This window comes from Bicyclus anynana, chromosome 19 (assembly GCF_947172395.1).
Source record: "Bicyclus anynana chromosome 19, ilBicAnyn1.1, whole genome shotgun sequence".
In the NCBI taxonomy this organism is placed as follows: domain Eukaryota; kingdom Metazoa; phylum Arthropoda; class Insecta; order Lepidoptera; family Nymphalidae; genus Bicyclus; species Bicyclus anynana.
Window position 1 is genome coordinate 4,852,500 of NC_069101.1, and position 10,540 is coordinate 4,863,039.

A 10,540-nucleotide genomic window follows, 5' to 3' on the forward strand; every position below is an offset into this window, starting at 1 on the left:
CTGACTGGCACAGCTAGACCTTCATCTTCTATTTTGCTACACCTGAAAAATTAAACATAAAGAATAAATTTTATGTATTTTCACCAGTTAAAAAGCAAGTAAAAACTAAAAGAATTTTATTAAGTGAAAAATGTGAAGAATAGATTATGAAAATAAAAACATAGAATTGAATTAAGAGCCTCCTCCTTTTTTTGAAGTCAGTTAAAAATAATTCAGTTAAATTCTCATCTTGGAGTTGGGAAGCCTTTAATCCCGATTATTATCATTAGCATCAGATAGTGGTTATTAATTAATTGAACATTATCACCCTAATCCCACCAACAGCATTTGAACAGTGTGGTGGGTCTCAGCTCCATAATCACTTTTCTATAAGGCCTGGCCCTGTAATGCCGTTAAAATAGGTTGATAATAACGATGAAGCAGGTTACCTTGTGCTATTTTGCAAACATGCCAGCAGCAACTGTGTGGCTCAGCACTGACTGGCACAGCTAGACCTTCATCTTCTATTTTGCTACACCTGAAAAATTAAACAAAGAATAAATTTTATGTATTTTCACCAGTTAAAAAACAAATAAAAACTAAAAGAATTTTATTAAGTGGAAAAAGTGAAGGATAGATTATGAAAATAAAAACATAGAAGTCGGTTAAAAATAATTCAGTTAAATTCTCATCTTGGAGTTTGGAAGCCTTCAATCCCGATTATTATCATAAGCATCAGATAGTGGTTGTTAATTAATTGAACATTATCACCCTAAGCCCACCAACAGCAATGGAGCAGTGTGGTGGGTCTCAGCTCCATAATCACTTTTCTATAAGGCCTGGCCCTGTAATGCCGTTAAAATAGGTTGATAATAACGATGAAGCAGGTTACCTTGTGCTATTTTGCAAACATGCCAGCAGCAACTGTGTGGCTCAGCACTGACTGGCACAGCTAGACCTTCATCTTCTATTTTGCTACACCTGAAAAATTAAACATAAAGAATAAATTTTATGTATTTTCACCAGTTAAAAAACAAATGAAAACTAAAAGAATTTTATTAAGTGAAAAATGTGAAGAATAGATTATGAAAAAATAACATAGACTCGAATTGAGAACCTCCTTCTTTTTTTGAAGTAGGTTAAAAATGTGAAAAAAATGCAGTTAAATTCTCATCTTGGAGTTGGGAAGCCTTTAATCCCGATTATTATCATTAGCATCAGATAGTGGTTATTAATTAATTGAACATTATCACCCTAAGCCCACCAACAGCATTGGAGCAGTGTGGTGGGTCTCAGCTCCATAATCACTTTTCTATAAGGCCTGTCCCTGTAATGCCGTTAAAATAGGCTGATAATGATGATGAAGGAGGTTACCTTGTGCTATTTTGCAAACATGCCAGCAGCAACTGTGTGGCTCAGCACTGACTGGCACAGCTAGACCTTCATCTTCTATTTTGCTACACCTGAAAAATTAAACATAAAGAATAAATTTTATGTTTTGTCACCAGTTAAATAACAAATAAAAACTAAAAGAATTTTATTAAGTGGAAAAAGTGAAGAATAGATTATGAAAATAAAAACATAGAAGTCTTGGATAGAAGCAGGCGTTACTTTGCGGAAGTTCATCATGATTATATAATGATTTATTTATTTTGCTATCATCCGCGAAAAGTCGACGAACCCATGCGACAACGTCACCCAGGTCCGACAAAATACTCTCTACTCGGGGTGAAACTTCCGTAGAAAGTATTTTGTCGGACCTGGGTGACGTTGTCGCATGGGTTCGTTGACTTTTCGCGGATGATAGCAAAATAAATAAATCATTATATCAACATAGAAGTCGGTTAAAAATACTTCAGTTAAATTCTCATCTTGGAGTTTGGAAGCCTTCAATCCCGATTATTATCATTAGCATCAGATAGTGGTTATTAATTAATTGAACATTATCACCCTAAGCCCACCAACAGCATTGGAGCAATGTGGTGGGTCTCAGCTCCATAATCACTTTTCTATAAGGCCTGGCCCTGTAATGCCGTTAAAATAGGTTGATAATAACGATGAAGCAGGTTACCTTGTGCTATTTTGCAAACATGCCAGCAGCAACTGTGTGGCTCAGCACTGACTGGCACAGCTAGACCTTCATCTTCTATTTTGCTACACCTGAAAAATTAAACATAAAGAATAAATTTTATGTTTTTTCACCAGTTAAAAAACAAATAAAAACTAAAAGAATTTTATTAAGTGGAAAAAGTGAAGAATAGATTATGAAAATAAAAACATAGAAGTCTATGATAGAAGCAGGCGTTACTTTGCGGAAGTTCATCATGATTTTATAATGATTTATTTATTTTGCTATCATCCGCGAAAAGTCGACGAACCCATGCGATAACGTCACCCAGGTCCGACAAAATACTCTCTACTCGGGGTGAAACGTACGTAGAGAGTATTTTGTCGGACCTGGGTGACGTTGTCGCATGGGTTCCTCGACTTTTCGCGGATGATAGCAAAATAAATAAATCATTATATAAACAGAAGTCGGTTAAAAATAATTCAGTTAAATTCTCATCTTGGAGTTTGGAAGCCTTCAATCCCGATTATTATCATTAGCATCAGATAGTGGTTATTAAATAATTGAACATTATCACCCTAAGCCCACCAACAGCATTGGAGCAGTGTGGTGGGTCTCAGCTCCATAATCACTTTTCTATAAGGCCTGGCCCTGTAATGCCGTTAAAATAGGTTGATAATAACGATGAAGCAGGTGTGTGTGTGTGGCTTAGCACTGACTGGCACAGCTAGACCTTCATCTTCTATTTTGCTACACCTGAAAATTTAAGCATAAAGAATAAATTTTATGTATTTTCGCCAGTTAAAAAACAAATAAAAACTAGAAGAATTTTATTAAGTGAAAAATGTGAAGAATAGATTATGAAAAAATAACATAGACTCGAATTGAGAACCTCCTTCTTTTTTTTAAATCGGTTAAAAATGTGAAAAAAAATTCAGTTAAATTCTCATCTTGGAGTTGGGAAGCCGATAGCAAAATTTCACATATTTTCACCAGGTTAAAAACAAACAAAAACTAAAAGAATTTTATTAAGTGAAAAATGTGAAGAATAGATTATGAAAAATGTAAAAAAAAATCAGTTAAATTCTCATCCTGAAGTTGGGAAACCTTTAATCCCGATTATTATCATTAGCATCAGATAGTGGTAATTAATTAATTGAACAGTATCACCCTAAGCCCACCAACAGCATTGGAGCAGTGAGGTGGGTCTCAGCTCCATACCTCCTCTACTATATGGAGACAATGATGAATGATGGATGTGTAGGATTAAAATAGCTTCTATGAAACATAACCTATTTTAACATACCTATTGCCTGGTTTCCATCTGTTAATGCTATATTTGCTAAGCATTGTGTGTTAATATTATTTTATTCTATTGTCTTCTTTTAAATTATCTTCTTGAAATTTCTTAGTCTGGCTTGCAAGTAATGCTAAATTTGGGCTCATTTTTTGTGAGTTTGTTGGTACTGAACTTCTGCGAACATTGTTTTTGTGTTTTTCAAAGCTTTGATTGCTTTTTGAGACATTGTGTAAATATTTTTTATATTAAAAACCGTCATCATGCGGGTAAAATTCATGTGAAGAAGCAGGATTGCTGAAAGCATTAGGTATATATTTTAATTTTAATACATAATAAACTCTTATTTATCTCTCTCTCTCTCTCTCTCTCTCTCTCTCTCTCTCTCTCTAACTGCTTTATTGGTTCAGTGTAACTATCATAAAATTCTGCGTTTGAGTCCTGGGTCGGTCTACGAAATATTGAGCATTTCCTTCTTTCAAGAAACTCACAATAAAAATCTATACTAATATGTATTCAACCCATTTTGAAATTAAATGTCTTAAATGGTGAAGCATAACATTGTGAAGAAACCTGCATAACTGAGAATTTTCTTAATTGTCTAGGTGTGTGAAGTCTGCCAATCCGCATTGGGCCAGCATGGAGGATTAAGGCCTAACCCCTCTCGTCCTGAGAAGTGACTCGTGCTCAACAATGAGCCGAAAATGGGTTGTTAATATGTATTATAAAGAGGTAAATTTGGTGGTGTTCTAGCAGGTAAACTCTGGATCTACTAAACCAATTTTGAAAATTCTTTTACCACTAGAAAGCCACGTTATTTGTGAGTATCATAGGCTATATTTTATCCGCGTATTCTCAAACTGCAGAAAGTTGGTTAATATTTATATTAACACATTACACACATCACTAACTAGTCTCAAAGTAAGCTTAGCTTGTGTTATGGGTAGTAAAAGCTCAACTGAATGATGAATGTTCATAAATAAATTATATATACTTAATATACTTTATAAACTCCAAGCCCACCAACCGATACTGATGAATGAAGGATTAGTAGGATTAAGTAGCATCTACAGGGTGCTCGGGAGTATTTCCCATAACTCTAGGGTAGCTCCAAGTTCTATAAGGAAAATTAATTTAAAATGTCTAAGGAACATGTGTATTAAAAAACTTTAATAAAAAAAGTCAACCGACTTCAAAAACATACTTACTAAACTAAAAAACGAAAAATAACATTATACTAAGTTCTATATATCATATTATGTTCTAACTGATGATCAGTTTGAAGGTGGTGCTAGCCCAATGATGTATTAATTCAAGCCATGTAAGAATATCATAAACATTTAGGTTTTTCAGACAGTGTTCTTTCAGTATTTCAGACAGTGTTCTTTCAGTAACAGCTTAAATTAAAACAACACCGGTTTAGCACAGCCTTCAAACTGATCATCAGTTAGAACATAATATGACTTACTTAGTATAATATTATTATTAACTTAGTATAATATTATTTTTCGCTTTTTAGTTTAGCCAGTATGTTTTATGTTTTTGAAGTTGGTTGAATTTCTTTAATTAGAATTTTTTTTTTCCATTTTAGTGAAATCATCCTAGATATTGATCTAGCGCCAAAGGTATGTTGCTATGAGTCGTCATAAAACATTGTATTTGATTGCGTCTGACTTAGATTCAAACTAATTACTACTGTGAACCATCGAGGAGTTCTCTTAACTGTCCTTCGTCTTCATCACCAGACCCCTAATACAGTCACAACCCATCTAGGTGGAAAGTTCTCCTCAATATAAACTAGTAGCTAAGGTAGCTCCTATAAGTGGACTTGTCAACACCTTTATGAGAAATAGTCCCGAGCACGTATGTACAATACTGACATACAGTCATACTTCTTTAAAATTTTCATCTGTCTGTTTGTTTGAGCTAATCTCTGGAACAGCAGGGTCATTTTAATGGGACTTTTACTGGAAGATAGAGAAGATTATTGAGCAACATATAGGATACTTATTATTTTGGCCATTACTTGTTATTTAACATGGGCATACACTCACAACCACATAGACACTGAAATACATCACACTAATATGATGAGTTCAATTGCCACAACTGGCTGTGGCGTGTAGATGCAAAGAGCAATGATGCTATCAACTGCATCACTGGAGAGCTGTTGCTGGTGTTATATCCCTATATCTCAGAGAGTATGATATGCTATGTTGATAGGCTTGGGGTAGTAAAGTTAAAATATAAAAGGATCACTATCAGGTATTAATGATAATGACTGGGATATAAGTCATTATCATTAATACCTGATAGTGATCCTTTTATATTTTAACTTTATTACCCCAAGCCTATCAACCCACATTGGAGCCGTGAGCATTTTACAGTAGGTGTTTAACTTACCTTCTTATTCTCTCTCTCTCTTCTACTCACAGGCAAAACATCTCGTCTTTTTTAAAAATGTAGATGACAAACCATTCATAGTTCAATGTAAAATTTATTCTAAAAGTCCAATGGTCTAATCATTGATTATCTGGACATTACTGAAATAAAGAGAGTGAGTAAATTTAATTAAAAATACATAAACATACTACGCATGAAGAGACAGATGAATATCTTAGCATTCCGTGCAGGTGCCAGGTCCATCGCCTGGTAGAGAGAAATACTCCGAGCAGAGTCCTGGAGTTGTGACTACAGGATGTAGGGTTAAGGAATTCCTTGACAATTGATTAAACTCCCCTACTTGTGTTGTTCTCCCTGCTTAGCCAAATTTGGTAAGATCCTACTAAGAGCAGCTTTGGATACTTATTCTTCTTTCTCTCTTTCTTCTACATAGAAGTTGCTGCAGTCCTAAAGATGCCAAGGTCTTTAAACAAGTTATAGAAAGATTTTGTTGGTAATCCTCTCGCACCTACTTCTATGGCAGACAGACTAACCACATAGCCATTTTTACTTAGTTCATTTGTTATTATTATTTATTACAAAACCTTGACAAGAACCAAGTGAGAAATATAACTAAAATGTCCGGAGGCAATCTGATGATAGAACAGAAACACAGATGAGGGAATTCCTCAACTGTTCACAGAAGCTACATTGTCAAAAAGAAAAAAAAAAGTAAAATGTGCAAAGCTTAGGTCTTATAGCTAAAAGCTATTTCTTTCAAACAACCTTCAATGAAAAATATAGCTTATTATTTGCAAAAGCTTTTATAGATCAAGGCAAGAAAAATATTACCGAAATGGCCTCCGTAGCACAGTGGATTAACTACGCAAAAGTCCTGGGTTCTATCCCCGGCTGGGCCGATTGATGTTTTCTTTCTGGTCTATGTCTGGCTGGCTAGTTAATACCCTACTGGCAAGCGATTTAGTGTTCCGGTGAGATATTATGTAGAAACAGAAATGTGTGTGGATTTTCATCCTTTGCCTAACTAGTTATCTCGCTTCCATCTTAGATTGCATCATCACTTATCATCTTATTCTATAATCATGTCAAAGAACAAATTTTCGTACAAAGTAAAGTAACATACTCTTCATTAGTCTGCCTAGTGCCTAATATAATTATAAAAACTTGTAATTGTAGTTTCAAATTAACAAATTGTTCTGGTTCATCATTACATAATTATAAACTATAGTCCACAACTTTAGGTTTTTTACACAACAATAATACTACTCAAAAAGGTTCTTTTAAGCGACACTTTTCGTTTCGATTCACATACATTTTATTTTTAATAATAAGCTTTACGGCTCTGGATTCTAGCCCTTGTGAGTCTGGATTCACATACAACAAATTAATTATCACGGACCAATTATAGAAAGACCTGCCCCGCAAGACGTTACCTCTCTGTCAAACAACCAACGATCTAACGCGTTATCGATTGTATCGATGTTTCATTGTTGTAATCGTTTTCGTCGTCTAAAAAGCTCCCTAATAATTCCGGTTTGTGTAGTAAGTAGTCAGTCAGTCAATGGCATGAAAAACGGTCAACAACTTCTAATTCACTAAAAGATGACGTGACGTTTAATTTGAAAATATTTCTATTTTATTTTTGTTATTCTTTACATGGTAGCCCTTGATTTGAGTCTCACTCAGTAACTGATGTTCAGTCAGTAACTGATGATGCAGTCTAAGATGGAAGCGGGCTAACTTGTTAGGAGGAGGATAAAAATCCACACCCCTTTCAGTTTCTACACGACATCGTACCGGAACGCTAAATCGCTTGTCGGTACGCCTTCGCGGTCGAAGCCTTCTACCAGCCAGACCAGAACCAATTAAGAAAACCTCAATCGGCCCAGCCGGGAATCCAACCCAGGACCTCCGTTTTGTAAATCCACCGCGCATACCACTGCGCCACGGAGGTCGCCAAAAACATAATTATAATTAATAATAAATTAAAACAATATATAAAAGAAAAATCGATTCTATTCTTCTAACGAACGAACGAACAGCAAAACATTGATCCATTAATTGAATATTCTGTGTACAGATTATAATTATTATTTATTCTTGTTAACTTTTTTCGATGTGTGAGTTTACCTCGTCCCCCTCTAAAAACAACAGACAATTTTGTTTCTGCATTTGGGTGCGATGCATTTCCATGTCTAATTCCTCTATGTTAATTAAATAGAGTTTGCAGAAATACAACACAAACGACATAAAAAGAACCTTAAATACCCCAAGCAGACATGAGTCACAAACCATTTTGAAAAACAAAGATTGAGTTTTATGGGTATTAATATGCATTTATAAAATTAAATAAGAGCTTTAATTAATTTTATAAATCGTATTATCGTATTATCATATCAAAAGAAGAAAGAAGTTGTACTTCAAATGATGTTTTCTTTTATTATAATGTGAATAAAATATTTTCATTTATTGCAGAATTACCTTAAACTATGATTAATTTTTTGATTTTGTATTAAGTGAAAGAAGATTTGAGATTTGACAGTTCACACTTCACAGCACAGAACACTACTTTATTTTTTGTCTGTGACTAATACTCCTACTTCACAGTATTCGTTAACTAAATCCAGTTTGTTGTGCGTATTTTCTTCCCTTATAATTTTTGTTATTTCGTTTTGTTCTCGTTTCGTTGTTATTGTTTATTATTGTTATTTGTTGTTCGTTTACTGTTTTTAATTTTATTTAGTTTAGTACGAAATTAAATTAGCACTTTAAATCTTAATATTTTACAAATAGAGGCATAAATTGAAAAGTAGTGTCTTAACAAACTCATCAAATTCTACATAAAAACGTATATCTAACAATAACCAACACTACGAGAAAACGAGTAAAAACTACTTGTCAAGTTTTTAATTTACGCCTATAATCGCGTACATAATTTTCATAGTCAAGCTACAGTTTTCTATTAGTAATTGAGTTACAGATAGAAGGACAGACGGACATGGGTATGGGTATCTTCAAGTCAAGAGTGAATAGGCATCTTCTAGGCAAGCGCGTTCTACCAAAGGCTGCCTCATAGCTTACAATCTAGCGTACAGCTAAGCGGTGCTTGCTTATACATAATAAAAAAACAAAACTATAAGGGTTCTTTATTGACCACGGAACCTTAAATATAAGTGAAACATTATCTGTTCGATAAATAACAGTTTATAGGAACATAAAATATAAAAAAAATTGTCTATCAAAGGAAGTTTTATTTCATGACAATATTCGTGAATAATGCTTTAGTAAAATGTTGAGCACCCCTGAATCATATGTTTTTGTTTATTTACATTGTTTAAAATACCTACCCGATCTGACTATACTTATTATAGATTCAAAAATAAAACTCAAATTTTACTCTACCTGCCTTTAGTACATATACCTGTGGTTTAATATTGAACAGTGGTATAATAAAAAATTTACTTCTGGTAACAGATACTTTCAAATTAGTTCATGGAATTTGCTTTTCTCAGATGTTTATTTTCATTACCATTTCATAATTGACCTTATGTTGCCCCAGATTAAGCTACCTGTGATAACCAAATGAAAATCTGTTCAGTAGATCCAGAGAAGTAAACATTCAGACAGCTGCAGGTCAGACAGTTATTTGGGGTGCATTGCATCTACAAACATCACCATAATGTGTAAACCCAGCATAATTGTATAATTGAGCACGAGTTTCATAAGAATTAGTAAGATTTTAATAATTCCCATATCTTGAGAAGACTACTAAGAAACCTAACTAACTGACTAATGTAACCATTATCTGATCAATAGCTATTATTAAAGTATTTTATTATTAGCTAAAACTAAAGTAGGTACATACCGGAGACTAAATTTGTAGAATCAAGTTTCGGTAATCTCTGTAGGGTCTTCTCTGGATCATCGGCAGGCAAAGAACCACACTCAAAGCATTTTCTTTTGTTCTTCTTCATAGTTATAAAGACACTTGAACTAACAAAGTCTTATTTTTAACATAATGAAAAACCACAACACTCAGATGAAACGTAAAAGACTTATAGATCTTCTCAACATCAAGAATGGCGAGGATATTACACAGCAGGTTGCTTAAATCCAATCCATGAAGAGGTCTTCATAAATATTAACAGGCCGTGGCAAACATTTATTTTATTATTTGTGAATTTGTGTTCTAAAATATTTGGTGAAATGACGCCATTTTTATTTTATAACATTTTTATTTTTTATTAAGAAATTGGGGTTGCCACACTTCGTTTAGAAAATCTTACCCATACGTTACTAAAACAATATTCAACGAGAGTGTCTCTCTATATTTTTGTAGAAGAAAAGTATTTATTCAGTTATTAAAGTCATATTTAAATCTAAAAATGTATTAGATTTATCACAATATTATGTCAGGCGTGAGCTACTAACGATAATAATATTGCTCCAACTACCAGACGGTAGAACCGTATGGATGATGACACCACAGGTCTAGCCCCCGTAGGTATAACCAAACTTTGTTCGAGAGTTGACCCGGCCTGCTCAACAATCAAGTTCAACGTCAACGTCATCTAGTTGACAAATGACAATAGACATTGACAAATTATTGACGTTCAGCTATTTAGGGGTCTGTGCAGTCTATTTATTGTAGGTTAAATATTATTTATACGTTTATACGGTTCATAATGTTTAAATTTTAAAAATTAACATTATAATTTACATTTACACTAAAACTATTTCCTTTTGTGAAAGGTTAAATAAATTATGTTGTCCAGTGCCAAAGACAATATAAT

The 10,540-nt window shown here is 33.7% G+C and overlaps 1 long non-coding RNA gene across 1 annotated transcript; it reads right to left on the reverse strand.

Moving 5' to 3' along the window:
• Positions 1 to 1,315: 1,315 nt before the first annotated feature.
• On the reverse strand, positions 1,316 to 10,294 carry LOC128199145 (uncharacterized). The gene is made up of 5 exons (XR_008251824.1): positions 9,613 to 10,294; positions 5,748 to 5,887; positions 3,354 to 3,641; positions 2,051 to 2,803; positions 1,316 to 1,442 (listed from the first exon to the last, which is right to left on the reverse strand). It is a non-coding gene; the product is annotated as an uncharacterized LOC128199145 (long non-coding RNA).
• Positions 10,295 to 10,540: the final 246 nt, after the last annotated feature.